This window comes from Protopterus annectens, chromosome 2.part0 (genome assembly GCF_019279795.1).
Source record: "Protopterus annectens isolate FY-2018-M chromosome 2.part0, PAN1.0, whole genome shotgun sequence".
Classification (NCBI taxonomy): domain Eukaryota; kingdom Metazoa; phylum Chordata; order Ceratodontiformes; family Protopteridae; genus Protopterus; species Protopterus annectens.
In genome coordinates, this window is record NC_056728.1 from 1,759,300,937 (window position 1) to 1,759,317,680 (window position 16,744).

The window sequence follows — 16,744 nt, forward strand, 5'->3', positions numbered from 1 at the left end:
TGACGAAAAAGAATTGATAACCTATAAACCTATAAGATCATTGGCCCAATAAAATTCATCATTAATTTACAAAAACTCTTTACAAACTTAAAGCTAGCAGAAGCCCTGGAAACCATACAGCCTTTAAACCTTAATCCCAATCTGATACTTAATAACGTAATGCTCAATCTAAATAATTTAAACGAATCCTAGACTTCTTTCCCCTTGTGTGATTGTTCTATCACTGAAATGAGAACTCATCTTACACTACCTACAATATATACAATTATTCTAAGGCAAATTAAAGAGCTTTGCTCTCGATACCTTTTCAACAGTGATATAATATTTGGAGATATAGAAAATTGTCAGACCCTGTGGAAACTTATGTTATCTAGAGAAAAAATTATATCAAACACCTACAGGTTGATAGTGGTGACTAACTATCAAGATAATGCAATCTTCTCTAACTAATGGATAAAAATGAACCTTCGATTTCAGAGCAACAAATAAGAGAATTAATCAATTTAACTTCCAAGATACTCTTCTTGAAAAAATTGATGTGCACTCAAGTCATGATCATTAACAATGCCTATTTCACCCCCATGGTTCTACACAAATTCAACGCATCCACTTCACCAGATTGTCCTTACTGTAAGTTCTGAAAAACAGACTTACTCCATCTTTTTTGGAGCTGTAAACGAGTATATAGATTATGGAACTCTCTAATGATTCAACTCCAAAAATGGGATATAAAAAGTAATGTTGACATAGGAATTTGCATACTCCATATTTCCCCTGCAGATCTATCACCATCTCAAGCTTGTATATGTCTTACCCTCTTCCTCCTAATAAAGCTTTACATTGCATCTAAATGGATAGACTTGCAATGACATGGGGAGATTTTAAACAAATTCCTACTAAACATTTACTGGCATATAAAGTAGCTATTTACAATAGCAATCAAAGATCAAACCTGCTGGAAATTTGGGAAAAGTTATTTAGCATTGTATCCTCCCAATAACTGCTAGTATTTGTTTTTCTTTTTTTTTCTCCCCTTGTACAATCTGCTCTAAATTGGACCCCCATTATGCCCCCCTTTTCTAGGATGCATGTTTTATTTAAGAAGCTTCTATGTAATTAATTACATGACTTAAATAGCTGAATGACACTGATGTATTTAAGTGTATTATAGTTATATGTAGGTATGGTATAGTCTTGTTAGTGTATTATGTCTGTATTTTTGCTTTTCTCTTTTAAGTTGATGTCTGATAATATAAAATCAAATAAAGTTTAAAAAAAAAAGTATGGCATGCATTTGTCAAGATCAGGGAAGAGAATTTTTGCAGCAGAAGTTTTGCAATATTTGACAAACACTAGGTAGGATTTTTGCCAGGTCAAAAATGTAACATTTCACAGATAGCAAGATTTGATGTATCTCTGATGGTTGTTAATGCTAGGAGCATTAATAATAAAGTTTTTGTTGGGAAAATTTCCTATGTTCCCACATGACTGATGTTGTTATTGTTTGTGAAACATGGTTAAAGAACAACGACTGGAAACAAGTTCTGTCAGGGTATAAATGTTTTTACTGTAACAAACATTCTAGGTGTTATGATTGGGATTAAAGATAATTATGAGGCCTGTGATTATTACATGTTCAGTGATAACACCAATACTATAGACTGTGTAACTGTGACAATAAAGATAACCCTGGAACATATAACAATTGTTGGAGTGTATAGACCACCAAAGTCAAGTGCAGATAAACTAGGGGAATTCATACATTTCTTACATGAAACACAGGAGGGAAGAATAATATTAGCTGGGGACTTAAATTTACCAGAAACAGACTTGAATAATATTCATTCAACAACATTAGTAAGAAAATTATTTACAACTTATATTCGGGAACAACAATTTCTTCAGATTGTAAAAAAACTACCAGGGGACACACCATACTAGACACTGTGTTCTTAAAGAAATTACTGCTACTTCAAAAGTCAAGTTTTGCCACCATTGATGTGCAGTGATCATGGGGTTATAAAGATTAATTTGCTGCTAGATAATTTTGCTAAATTGAAATCTAAACCAATGCACAGAAGGTGAATTACAGATTATATGGAAGCAAAGCAGTCACTATGTAAAACTAACTGTATTGAGGTGCTCAGTGGAGCTGGAATGTGGAAATTTTTGAAAGAGAAATTGTTTGAGTGCAAAAAAAAAACAAATGTTTAACATCAGGATCTAGGCATACAACAACAGGGGATATGTTTCCATAAGAACAAAATATCTGATTAAGGTGAGAGACAAAAAATATAAGAAATGGAAGAGAGGTCAAACTATAACTACACTCCAGTGTTAAGCATACCCTGGTTTCTGTGACTGTATTACATATTGTTTTAGGCATATTCCCTGCAAGCCTGAAGCCTATCTGTATATTTGCTGTTAGCTTAGGCAGTTTTTCTTTTTCTTTTAACAAGTGAAGCATACCCTGGTTTCTGTTGCTGTACTGATGATATAGTTTGCATAACTATGTTACTGCTGTGTTAAGTTGATCTAAGTACAAGTTATTCCTTAATTATTTTCCCTCTGGAGCCCTGTGACTGTTCTCTGACTTACAAATACTGTACTACCACTATATTGCCAGTGGCAGTTGCTGTTTCTTTTATGGATAGGCATATATGCCGCTTTGCCCGTGTCCATGAGCTCCACTACCCCTCCCTTCCTTTCCACTAGTATATTTGCTGTTTCTCAGTCTCCTATATTTTCCCCTTATGACTTGTGTACTCCTCTCTTGCTTGTCTATTCTGAATCACTTCAGTCCTGCAACTTACTCTGTCCCCTACACTTGTCTGCTGTAGTCCACTATCCTTTCTGTTTTTTCTGTGCTCCTTTCACCCCTTAGTGCCCAGTCCAAGTATTTAAGCACACTCTCTCTTTTTGTTACAGTTTGTTTTCCACTGTTAATATTATGGGCTGCCCTGCTCTAAGTACTGAAACCCAGTGACCAAGGACCGCATTGTGGGGATACTCTCCCTCCAGCCCAGAAAAGAAGATCTATCTCTCGGCAAAGTGTAGGTGATAAACTACAGTTCTCTGTGAATATTTACATGAATACTTTAATGTATGTATAACTCTGGCTTGTACACTCACTCAGACTATCCCCTATGATAAGGCTAATATTGTTTCTCCCATTTAGGTTGGTCTAGATGTTTTCCTAATATAGCCACTAGATGGCAGTATTCCCCTACAAATATTGAGTCTGACTTCACATAACCCAACTGAAGTTAAAGCAAACCAGGGAAACTGATATAAAATTACTGATATAAAGTTATCAGAAGCGATATAGTATATACAAAGTTGGATTTCTTACTATTGTATGCTGAAAACAGCCCTGCTCATGTGGGAGTGTGTTTGGAGACTGATTAGAGTCATTTACTGAGCCCCAGTTAATGTGTTGCTTCTAGAATAAGCCAAGTGCTGTTCCTGATTATTTCTAGCATTCTTGCCTCTCTCAGCTGGGCAGGATCCACTCCGTTCGCCCTCGCTCTGCTCAGACTCACTCCGCTCCTCTACCCTACCCCCATTCCCACCCACCCCCCAGAACACAATTACATTTATACCTATCCTTACCTCTTCCACCTTCTTCCTGCCAAACCACACCCCTGCAACCACTTTACACTCATGCTATCAACAATCAGCCCAACCCTTTGTTTTCCCTTTTAGCTTCCCTAACAATTAGCACCTCATTCCCTCTATATACTCAATATATTTAACACCATCTCTTATACCCACATCTCTTCACACTGTATTTTACCTTAATTTACCTAACTTTAATTCACCCATCTTACCCTTATCTAATCACTATCACCTCTATACTACTGCCCTTTCTGGATTTCTCACACCAATTCCACTGAACCTACTACCCTCACCTCACAAACTCACCTATTATATTCTACTACCTATGTCATGTTCAGCATGTACAAAATTGTTCTCCTAATACTTACCATTTCCTTCTCCCTCCTTCTAACCCTCTCCTCTCCTCGTCCAGCTTGTATACCCCACAAATCCACATTACCAACATCTATATACTTTACCACCCTCTCCAGCTACTCTGCAATCTGGTCTAGTCTGTATGCCACTGACTCAATTTTAGAAATAAAACTGATAATCCTCTCTGTACAAAACACTCTTCCTATCAATCCAACTCAAATTCATTTCTGTGACCTGAAAAAGATTCTCCATCCAAAATATCAACCATTCAATCCTAGACTACTTCAGAGTGGTGATATTCACCCTAACCCTGGCCCTTTTCAATCATCTCAACAAGCCCCTAACCTTAGAAATCTCTACATTTCACCACCATCAATACTCAAAGTATAAGAAACAAAATCCCCCATCTACATGCATGGCTAAGTCACTATAAACTAGACTTCACAGCCATTACCGAGACCTGGCTAAAACCAGATATAAAGGGTACAGAATTTCTTCCCCCAAACTATTCCTGTCAAAGAACAGATAGACACCATAAAAAAGGAGGAGGCATTGCCCTAGTATACCCTAGCACCTTCACAGTGATTCCTTACTCTAAGCCTATTCCTACGTTCTCCACTGTAGAGCTACTAATTTCCTTCCTAAAACTAAACAACCAAAAAACCTCTGCATTATAGTCATATATATTCCCACAGGCAACAATACTCCAGTACTTGAGGATATCCTTGCCCGGTCCTCAAACAATATGAAAAATGAAACAATCATGCTAGGCGATGTCAACATTAACTGGTCAGAAATCTCCAACAGTAACCCTTCCATAGGCATCAATCTTCATATCTATACTTAGCTTATCTCTGATATTACTAGGCCTGATAAAAGAAATAGCAAAGGTTCTATTCTGGATTGGATCATAGTCTCTGACCCTATAAACTTCCCTACCTCCAGTACACTCCCAGATAGTATAAGTGACCACTCACCACCATTCACAGTACAGAAGCCCTTGACACTACCAAACATACACCAATATAGATAGGTTCATAGGTTCATAGGTAGGTACTAGGCTATCTGCCTGAACGCATTTATAAGCCTAGCCAGAATGTGTTGGCTTTCACTGCCCCCATAGATTAGTTCCCTGTGCCTCTGTCCAGCAGAGCCACTGAATTGATCCCCCAGGTAAACTTTATGTTTCCCATCCATTCGTCAAGGTTTTTTTTGAAGAGTGTTAGTGAGGAGCTCCACCTAATGTAGATTGGAATCTTGTTCCAAAGCATGGGAAGTCTCTGGGACAGGAATCTATCCCTCCAGCACATCCTGTTTATTGTTGTGGTGGGGTTTTGATCCCTAGAGCATGTGGCTCGAGGGGATAAGGTTTTCTTTAGGTGGAGCATGTCTATCAATTCTGGGTGGGACATGGCCTTGTATGTCAGACAGAAATCACCACTGAGTAGGTGGTATGCAACTGAATACAACTGGAGTTTCTTTAGTTGAGCTGCATAGGGCATCTGTTTGTGGCCAGTGATCCTCTTGGTGAAGTATTTCTGTGGTCTTTTCAGCTGTTGCAGGTATCTTGTAAGGTACATCCCAAATGGGGTGTTGTACTCTATGATGTGTCTGATGATACACTCGAGATCTATCCCACTTCTCCCCTACCACCTTCAATGACATATTGCACAGCATTAACTGGACTCCATTAAAATCTCTCCTTCTTAATGAAGCTGTAGAAACCTTAAACTCAACATTTCTAAGGATCCTTAATACTCTTGCCCCTCTACGACTAAAAAGAGTCAAGAGTAATCATGCTAGATGGCTAACTAAGTCCACTAAGCAAATTATGTCCTCTAGAGACAAAGCCTGGAAAACCTGGCAAAAGAATAAGACTGTCTCCAACCTCACACTTTACAAACAACTTTGTAACCAGGCTAAATGGTTAGTAACTAAAAACAAAAAAGAATACTTGCAAACTCTACAAAACCAACATAATCACAACCCAAAGAAATTCTGGGGAGCAATCAACTCCCTACTCCATTTAGGAACTAATCAGAATCCATCCCCAAACCCTGAAAAAACCTCTCCAGAGTTAGCTTCTCTCTTTAACACCTATTTCATAGACACTATTACTAAACTTACTTCCACCTTCCCACCATTAAACACTAACTCATTAGACCCATTATAGAGTACAACGCCCCTTTTGGAATGTACCTCACAAAATATCTGCAGCAGCTGGAAAGGCCACAGAAGTACCTCAGAAAGAGGATTACTGGCCTCAAACAAATGCCCTACACTGACCGTCTCAAAAACTCCAGCTTTACTCCGTAGCATATCGCCTACTCCGAGGTGATCTCTGCCTAACATATAAAGCTATGTCAAACCCAGAGCTGTTGGACATGCTACACCTAAAGAAATCCCAATCCCTCTGAGCTACATGCTCTAGGGACCTAAACCTTGTCACCACAATAAACAGGACATGCTGGAGGGATAGATTCCTGTCCCAGAGACTTCCCATACTCTGGAACAGGCTACCCATCTATGTCAAGCAAAGTTCTTCATTAGAACTCTTCAAGAAAAATCTTGATGAGTGGATGGGAAATAGGAAGTACACCCCAGGGATCACTTCTGTGTCTCTGCTCGACAGTGGGATAGGAAAATAACTTTCTTGGGTGGCGTAAGCCAGGGAACCTTGTTGGCTAGGCTAAATGTAGGCCCTTGGGCCGATAGCCTAGTACCTACCTATGAACCTATGATCCTATGAACCTACCTTACACTACTATATCACAAACCTCAGCTACTTTAATACCCACTTTCTCTCTCTCCCCTATACCTACATCAGCCATTAAAAAAAACTTCTTCATAAACTGAAACCTTGCACCAACGCCCCTGATAACCTACCTGCTGAATTCTTGCAACTATCAGCCTCCACCATAGTATACCCCATCAGTATCCTCATCAACAGATCCATTCAGGAATCTTGCATGCCAGATATCTGGAAAAAGCATATGTCTTTCCACTCCATAAAGGAGGTAATAATTCAGACATCTCAAACGTCTGGCCTATAGCCATACTCTCACCCATCTCTAAAATACTTGAAATGTGCATTCAAACTCAGCTCCTTAATCACCTGATGACACAACAACTGCTTTCCCCCACCCAGCATGGCTTTAGACTAGGACATAGCACTAATACTGCCCTTATCTCCTTCCTGGACACAGTTGCTAGAGCTTGAGACTCTGGTTCGTTCATCTCCGCACTCTTTCTTGATCTGTCAAAAGCTTTTGACACAGTCTCCCACCCCCTTCTGCCTACCAAACTATCCAAACTTAGCATCTCTCCCCCTACACTTCAATGGTTTACTGACTATCTAACCAATAGGAAACAGTCTACTAATTGGCAGCAATGCTTCTCCCCTTTTATCAACACCAATACTGGGGTACCCCAGGGGTCTATACTGGGTCCCCTTCTTTTCAGTATATTCATCAATGACTTCCATACCTCTCTCTCCCACTGCTCTGTAATTCATTACTCAGATGATTTTGCTATTATCTGCTCTTCTAAATCTGCATCTCTACTGCAACAACTTACCCAAGAAGCCTTCACCTCAACTGAATGCTGGATGTCACAGAACCATCTCTCCCTTAACTCTAATAAAACCAAACTCTTAATATTTACCCCAAGTAAATGTAGCCCGGTCAATAGAGCTGAACTCTCTGTCCATTCCCAAAATAACACTGTCATTGAAGTCGTTCCCAATACGAAACTGCTAGGTGTCATCATTGATGACAACCTTACCTTTCACCTTCATATCTACAATAATATCAGAAAAAAAACATCAAAAGCTAAGAGCCCTCTATAGGCAAAACTACTTTCTTAATTCCACTGCAAGAAAGGCTCTTGCCTCATCATTTCTGCTTCCAACTCTTTTAAATGGTGGCCCCATCCTCACCAACATCCAGTGCTTTCTAAAAACCAAACTCAACTCATGTTACAATAAAAGTGTCAAATTTGCTATAAATGCCAAATTCTCCACCCACCACTCCACCACACTGCAGTAACTAGACTGGCTTGAACTCCCTCATCGCCTAATATACCTACAACTTATTATTGCCCATAAACTTATTTACCTTCCGGCAGCCTGTCCATCTCTCACTGGTATACTGACCATCTACCATCCTAATCGTCACCTCAGGTCAAAGAACAAAATGCTGTTAAATATTGACAAACCTAAACTCTCTGCCGGTCAAATGCTCTACTCTGTTACTGTTTCTAAATTATGGAATGACCCCCCCCCTCCACTCAGAGCCATGTCTAATGCCTCTATCCTTAAAAACCCTTAAACGTCACATCTCCTCACAGTGGTTATGCACTTGCACCTCTACTAAGAACCACATAACTTGACCCTCTCACTATCTTTCTCCTCTTCTCTCTATAACCACTCAAATCTCCCTTTCTCTCAACCACCCCCTACTCATTTTTTCATCTCCCTCTGAGCCTGGAGTACACTGACATTACCACACCATTTTTCCTTTTTCTCTGCTACATATCTTACTCAGTATTTAATTTACCTTTATTTCATAGTTTCATTCCATGACTATATGCTATTTTCCTCACTGTTTGTCTCCATTCCACCATCTGTTATCAATCTATTGTAAATAATCATAATGTTCATCTCCAATTTTACCTCTGTTAATAATCTAGTGTATGCAATCATAATGTTGTTGTATTTGCTGCTGTTGTATTATATATCCTGTATCATTGCAACATATTTCTTGTCTATATGTGTTAAATGTGGAGCTTTTCTCTCTGGGCCTTTGCTGAAAATAGATTCTTCTGGCCCAGTGGACTACCCCAGTAATCAAATGCAATAAAATAAATAAATAAGTAAACTTTGAAAACTGAAATAAACAAGCTGGACAAACAGATTACACATAGTGTGAGACAAGAGCAAGAAAAGTTTGAAGAAAATTTATATAAAGATATTGAGCATAATAAAAAAACTTTTTATAGATACATAAGATGTGGAAGGAGTAAAGACACACAAATTGATAAACTGTGTGCAGATTCTAAAATTTATTCTCAGACACAACAGATTATAGATATATTTACAAAATCTTATGCAAAACTGTTTGGCTCCACAAAAGGGGTGATAAGTTGTTCTAGTGGCATCCAGGTAACCCCAGACACTGGAATCAAATTAGATTATATTGAAAAAGAACTGTGCAAACTGGATCCAAACAAAGCATAGGGAGGAAACGGAATTAGTAACAATGATCTGAGAACACTTCAACAAGAACTTAAGGTACCATTACATTTATTATTCACTAGGCCATACAAATATGGGGAGATTCCTCAAGACTGGAGACATATGCTTATTAAACCTGTCTTCAAGAGAAAGGGGAGTAGGACAAACCCAAAGTCATATAAACCCTTAAAGTCTACTTTCATGTTGTGGAAAAATAATGGAGTGGGTAATATTGGATAAGTTATTGTCAAAACTGGATAGGTTAGGAACTGAAACCATATATCAGCATGCATATGTTGAAAACAGATCTGTTACCACCTGTAACATGATGTTCTATAACAAGATAATAACATCTATGAATGAAAAATTGTGCTGTGATGTAATTTATATGGATTTTACTTCAGCATTTCACAGGTCATACACAAAACACTGATCAGTAAATTAATACAACTAAGTACTGATGTACTCTTGATAAGATGGATAGCTGCATGGTTTACACATAGGACATGGCAAGTATCATACAGCAACTGGTGAAATCCTTGGTTACAGTCAGGGTGTCCCACAGGGCTCTGTCTTATGCCCTTACTTGTTTAGATTCCATCTTTCAGACCTAACTTTTTCATCTGAGGTGTTCTACTGTCTATATGCAGATGACCTGAAATTGGGTAAACTGATTACACGTGTTACAGATAAGGCATGTCTGTAAAATAACTTGACTAAATTGACCATTTGGGCACAGGAGAATAATATGCTGATAAATACATCAAAAACTAAGCATATGAGATTTGGGAGACATAAACTGAAAAGTGAATATTTAATAAAGCATACAATGATTGAAACTGTAGACTCATTTAAGGACCTGAGTATATGGGTAGATTCAGCTATGAGTTTTTCTAATCATATTAACCGATTGGTTAATGATAGTTATACAACTATAGGTTGTATAAAAAGATTTATAAGGTGTAGGAAATCAAAAATGATAAAGTCATTGTTGTTAGTTACATTACACCAAACATGAGTATGGAATAACAATATGGAAACCCTATAAGAAAACAAGCATGAGTAAACTGGAAAGATTATAGCAGAAATATACCAGGGGCATTCATGGAAAATTTAAGTTATTATGAAATACTAAAATATCTGAACTTGTACAGTGTCTCTTACAGATATCTAAGAGGAGATCTTATTCAGGTATATAGGGCATTTAGAGACAACTATCTCAGGGAATGTTTGGGGTTATCAAAAAGTACTAGAGAACCATCAGACAACCTATGTAGGAGATTCTGTAGGAATGAGAAGTGTACTAATTAGGTTTCTGATAGGGTAGCTGATGCATGCAACAGACTACCAAATTACATTAAAGCAAGTACTAGTTTAGATAGTTTTAAGAACAGTCTAGACACTTATTATCGAACAAGAATTTTGGTATATTGGCAAGCTAGAAGGGCATTAATGCCTGTGCTTGAAATATCTGTATGTATGTATTATTGTTTCAGATGACCACTCAGACTGCTACCTACTGTTGTACTACATAGCTCCTAGATATGCTGCTATGCCATCTCAGATAGTTCTGCCAAAGATCTGAGGCCTATGTACTTTCATAGGTAGATGCTAAATGCTGCCAAGCTTCCAGCAGTGGGGGTTTCACCTGGGATAGACTCATATGACAGGAAATTATGTTATTCTGCAAGCTATCCCAGCAGTAATATTTGAAATATTAATTTGAGGAGTCTCTTAGAGAGACAGAGCATTTTGTATTCTGTCTTGGACCCGACAAGAACCATTCACCACAACATCTGCATTGCTCTATATGAAGTAAGTTTCTAGGGAACAGTATAATTCTCCTAGATACATTTAGGAATATAGTGAAGCTTAGTTTAGATATTTGTATTTATTTATTTGAGGCTGTCCTGCAATGTTGTGTTAAATATTTCCTGTGGTTTGAAATCTGATGTCACTGTGAATATATATATTTAGCATTGTCTTGTTCTTTTATTATTTATTATTAAATATATTTAAACCTTTCATTGTGGCTGATCTGTGTAGAGATATGTACATTTTGACAGTACTTGCATATTTATTTGGTGACACTGTGTGGGCCACTCCTAATAGCCTTGCTCTTGGTCAAACTACTATCTGTACTAATATTAATTGGACATCCTTTGCTAAAGGCCTTAAAGTAGCTGATAAGGAGTTGGCTAGTGGCAATGATAATTGTCCTATAATCTGGGCAAAACGGGGCATAGCTATTAAACCTGTGCCAGCCTGTGTGTGTGTATGTGTGTGTGTGTGTGTGTGTGTGTGTGTGTGTGTGTGTGTGTGTGTGTGTGTGTGTGTGTGTGTGTTTATGCGTGTGTCTGTGTGTGTGAGTGTGTGTGTGTAAATCAAACCTCAGTATTATGCACTCCTCACATCACATCATAGTTATGAGATAGTACTTTATGGAAATATATATAATATATGAATGTGCCAATTTAATCCACATTTTATAATTCTCTTTTTAAAACAAATCCAAAACAAAATAGCCCTTCAATGTAGAAGATTATGCCATACCTCTGAATCTCTTAGAGCAAGAAATCTGGACAAAGGCACAAATAATTGGGAATAAAGGCCCCAAAAATACACTTTTTAAATATTGCTCTTACGAACTTAGAAATTTGATAGACTAACAGTTTTTGCATTAGCATGACTTTTCTGAAGGATATGAAGTCTGAAACTCAAATGTGTGCTATTATTTTCTGACTTCACTTCTGAATGATTTGCCAGTGATTTTCCAGAAAACCACAATTGTATAAGAAACAGACTAAAAGTATTAGGCAAAAATCTGGACATTCTGTGAAAATCTGGACAGTTGAGAGGTATGGCTTATGCAGAGAATAGGAGGCAAAGCTGCTACATCTACCCTAGTCAATCCCTTGAAAGTGCAGTGAAACATGATCACTGTAGGGCTGTAGGGTTGAGGTCAGGTATTTTGTATAAAGGCTTATTCAAGACTAAGTTTACCTGCAAGATATGGGGCAGGGGCAGGCAGCAGAACTGCCTAGGAAGAGTATACATTTCTGTAAGAGCATTTACTGCTACAGCACTGCAGTTTAAGAATAAACACAGAAGATAACCAAGGGATGGCTTCACTGATTAAGAATGTAGGTAAATGTCTCAATGCACATGTACAGATCCTTAATTAATATTTTATATGCCTTCTGCAAAGAAATCCAATAACAAATACATGTTCATTGTTGAGAATTACACTTATAACAGGAAGGGAAAGCTGATGACATTGGCTACTACTGCTCAAAGTATAGTTTCACATAACTATACATACCATAGCAGTTGATCTTTGCAGGAGATGTCATTTTAACAATAAATTACAGCATTTGGATTATATCCACTTTACTGGTATCTTCCCCTGGTGAGAAGTTCAAAAGCAGTATTTTTCCTGTAAGGTTTCACCCTGAGTTTCACACTACAATGCGCTGACATAAGTATGGGTGTATGTCCATTCTATACTCTTCATTGTTGCACAATCTGTTAAATTCCTTGAGCCAAAATTCTCCTTTAGGTAAGGATGGATATAGTAGGTGAACAGTTCTTTTTATGTCTGATTTAATCAATTATATATCTTGATCCAATATAAAAACAACAAATATGTTACTGTGTACTAACGTTCTGCAATAGAGAATTAATATTATGTCAAAACAGAACAGGGAGGCCTGAAGACATGAATAAGATGATTTAATTTATAGGGCCAGATCATTAACTTTAAATGCAAAAAAAGTAGCAGAAAAGTAATTTGCTGTAGTAATCTTGCAACTAAAATGCCACATACGGAACAAAAGAAACAGAGTATGCAAGTGATGAGAAGTAATACATCTCTTAAGAGGAGTATTGTTATGAAGATGCCACTCAAAAGTTCCTTGCAAAATGATTAAATTTAACCCTTATCACTACGCTTGCAAAAAAAAAACAAAAAAGAATGAATTCATGTAAAAGAAGGAAAATGCCAAACACAATCCTTGGATCAAGACAAATATTCTTTGAAGATAATCAAATAACCCACTTGACAGTTATTAACGCTATTTAATTGCTACACAGTAATAACATCATGTTACTTGGAAATTTATTTTTCAATTAAACATTTGTTAACTGGATAAATTGGCTTGTTTTTGGTCCCTTTTCAACCATGATTTGGGTCAAAATAATTAGAGTAAATATAAGATATAAATATGGATAATTTGCGTAGCTAATCAACCAGCATATTTTGGAATTTTGGAAAAAAATGTACCTGCAGAAACACACACAGATATGGAGACAACATAAAGTGCCATAGAGAAAGTAACCACTATCAGGCCTGAACCTTGGACCATAAGGTCCTGAGAGAGAGAGCTTACACAAAGCCACTAAGTGGTGACAGAACAAATTAATGTGAAATCTGCACCTTGCAAATATTAATAAAACATTTGCACTATCTTGGCCCTAAAAGTGTGCAAAAGATATTCTCACAGCATCCCAGTTCTTCAGTCAGTGTAAAACAAATATAAAATCAATATAATCCAAAAGGTGCACACCCAGCCACCGGAGCACAGAACCAGCATGAAAATATTAAATAACACACCAAACTGCATAAAATGCTGGTATCTGTATGGCACAAAATCCAAAAATCATCCAGATGATGGTAGAGTTGAAAATAGTCAAGGACACTGTTCAATAATATAAAATGTTCCGTTTAATCACATGTAAGTAAGCGCTTTCACCCGTTTCACCCGTGATGAAAGGACAGATACTAAGGGCCTCTAGACTCAACCCAACTATTGAAGGCTATATGAATGAACTGGATGGTTTGAGAACTAAGTTGACAGATAGAGGCTACAATAGGAAGATAGTTGAACAGACTATCTTGGAAGTTAATGAATTAAGGAGTACCACAGCGAAGACATATTTTTCAGAATTACTAATTTCTCCTGACACCAATAACACATTTATTAAACGTGAATTTAGGGCTCCTATGTTTTTTACAAAAGATGCTTTACACTTAAGAGAGCTTATGGCTAGAAATTGGGACATTTTATTATTAGACAATGACATCAGCAAGATTGTAGGTCCTAAACCAAATGTGTTTTATAAGAACAAGCCAAATTTAAGAAGGTTATTATGTAAACCCAGGATTAATTTAGAAAGGAAAGATATGACCAGAGGTAACCTGAATACTATACCATGTGGTAAATGCAACCAGTGTGTGTATATATATGATGGTACAACGTTTACACACCCGACTACTAAGCAAGTATTTAATTTTAACACTATGACAAACTGTAATAGTAGGAATGTTATATACCTAGCTAGGTGTGAGGCATGCACTGCGTTCTATATCGGAAAAACTAATAGATCTCTGAAGGAACGCATTAGAGAACATACCTATCATATCAGGATAGGTTCTGACTTTAATGCATTGGCCAAACACCATAGAGACCTGGGTTCTAATCACACTTTTAGATTTAATGTGATACAAAAACTAGATACCAATCCAAGAGGGGGCGACATTATTAACTACACTCTAGAATGTGAATTAAAATGGATTATCAGGTGCAAAGCTGACCAAATACCGGGGTTAAATGACAAAATACAGATTAAGCCCTTTTAAGAAATAGGAGACTTAAACGGAAGGTATAGGTCTCAGTTTAGTCCTAATATTATAATAGTGTCATTGTGCTTTTCTATGAGTCTGTTGATATTTATTGAATAAAAGTTGGGCATTTATTTATGTTTTTATTTATGTCTTTTGATAAACATTAATACACACATACATATATATATTTTTAGATATATATTTTTTAATGTTTTAATGTTTTAATGTTTATACTTTTGTTCTGTCTTCATAATAGTTGCGCTCTACACCAAACCAGTTTTTGATTAATGCATATTGTGTAATTATCCAATGAAATCACTTGGTGGGTTATTTAAATGTTGGAGGGGTGCTATGTAATGTATAAGTCTGAAGAAGCCTACGGGTGAAAGTGCTTACTTACATGTGATTAAACGGAACATTTTATATTATTGAACAGTGTCCTTGACTATTTTCAACTCTACCATCATCTGGATGATTTTTGGATTTTGTGCCATACAGATACCAGCATTTTATGCAGTTTGAAATATAAAATCAACATGGTGATGTTTGTATTGTAAAAATCATGACAGTGAGATATGAATATATGGCAATTACTGTAAAACGAGTATCAATTTGTTAAGAGTATTACTCCCACCAATTTAGTGACATTACAAACATTGTCAAAAAAGCTTCCTTTTTTAGTCTTTAAAAAGCTATATGAGCTCTCTAAATATAATTACAAAGGGAAGGTGGAAGGGTATCTTTATATTTACAGTCCTTGAAGATGTGTTTTTTAAGTCCAGACACATGTAACAACTGGAACACCCACAGAGGTACTTTACTAAAAGGATACAAGGCCTAAACAATATGTCCTGCATGGACTGACTCAAAGCCCTGTCATAATATTATATATCCTACAGACTGCTAAAAGGTGACCTGTATCTGGTGTACAAGGCGTCCTCTGACTCATTTCTGATGGATTTACCGCAAATCAATAAGTCAGATGGCATCAGAAATACCTGGTCTCAGGATCTACATCTCTTCTGCAAATGAACAGAATAGTTTGGAGGGATGGGTATATCTCGCAGAGGATACTAGAACAGACTTCCCATCCACATAAAACAAAGCACATCCTTGTCCTTATTTAAACGCAACTTAGATCTATGGATGGGAAACAGGATTGCCCTCTGTACTAATAATGGACAGAGGCAGTTCCTAAATGTTTTATGTCATGCATGGGTTCCCTCATATTATCTATGGTATGATTCAAGTTATTCTCATTGGGGTAATATATAATTATCGACCATGGGATGGGTAAAGCCAGTCTCTAACCAAATGGGATAGGTTAATTTGAGCATAAAAAGGGGAACTAGTTAGGCTTAAAATGGTCTGGAAGGGCAGCTTGTCTAGTACTTACCTATGAACCTATGAACCTATAGGTATACTTACATACAGCTTTACTGTCTTAATTGGGAAGAGGCCCTGTAACAGTACATCATAACACTTAGATGGGTTCCCTAGCAGTACTCTGTTCTTTTAGAGAGGTGGTAAAGTTAAGCAAGGATGACACAACAAGACCAACACCATATGTGAAATAAGGTCCACTGTACATTATTACCTGTCCTTCTTTGGTAAGGCGTGAAACCAGAATAAAATGTTTTATAATGATACAATGTTTTAAAGGCACAAATTATGACATATCCTATAAAAAGATTAAGCTTTAATTTCTTTTCTGGTTGTGCCCTGCGTGCAGTCCAGAAACATGCATTAAAATATTCATTGTGGGTACAATGCTTCCCAATATGTTGGTACACAAACAAATGCAGCCAGCAGGGGACACTGTGTGCTGGAGTCAGCAACACAGGAGGTCCTTGGGAAGGAGTTTGTGCAGAACCCAGCTTCAGGGATGGCCATGTGTGGTGGAGGCAGGAGCATTA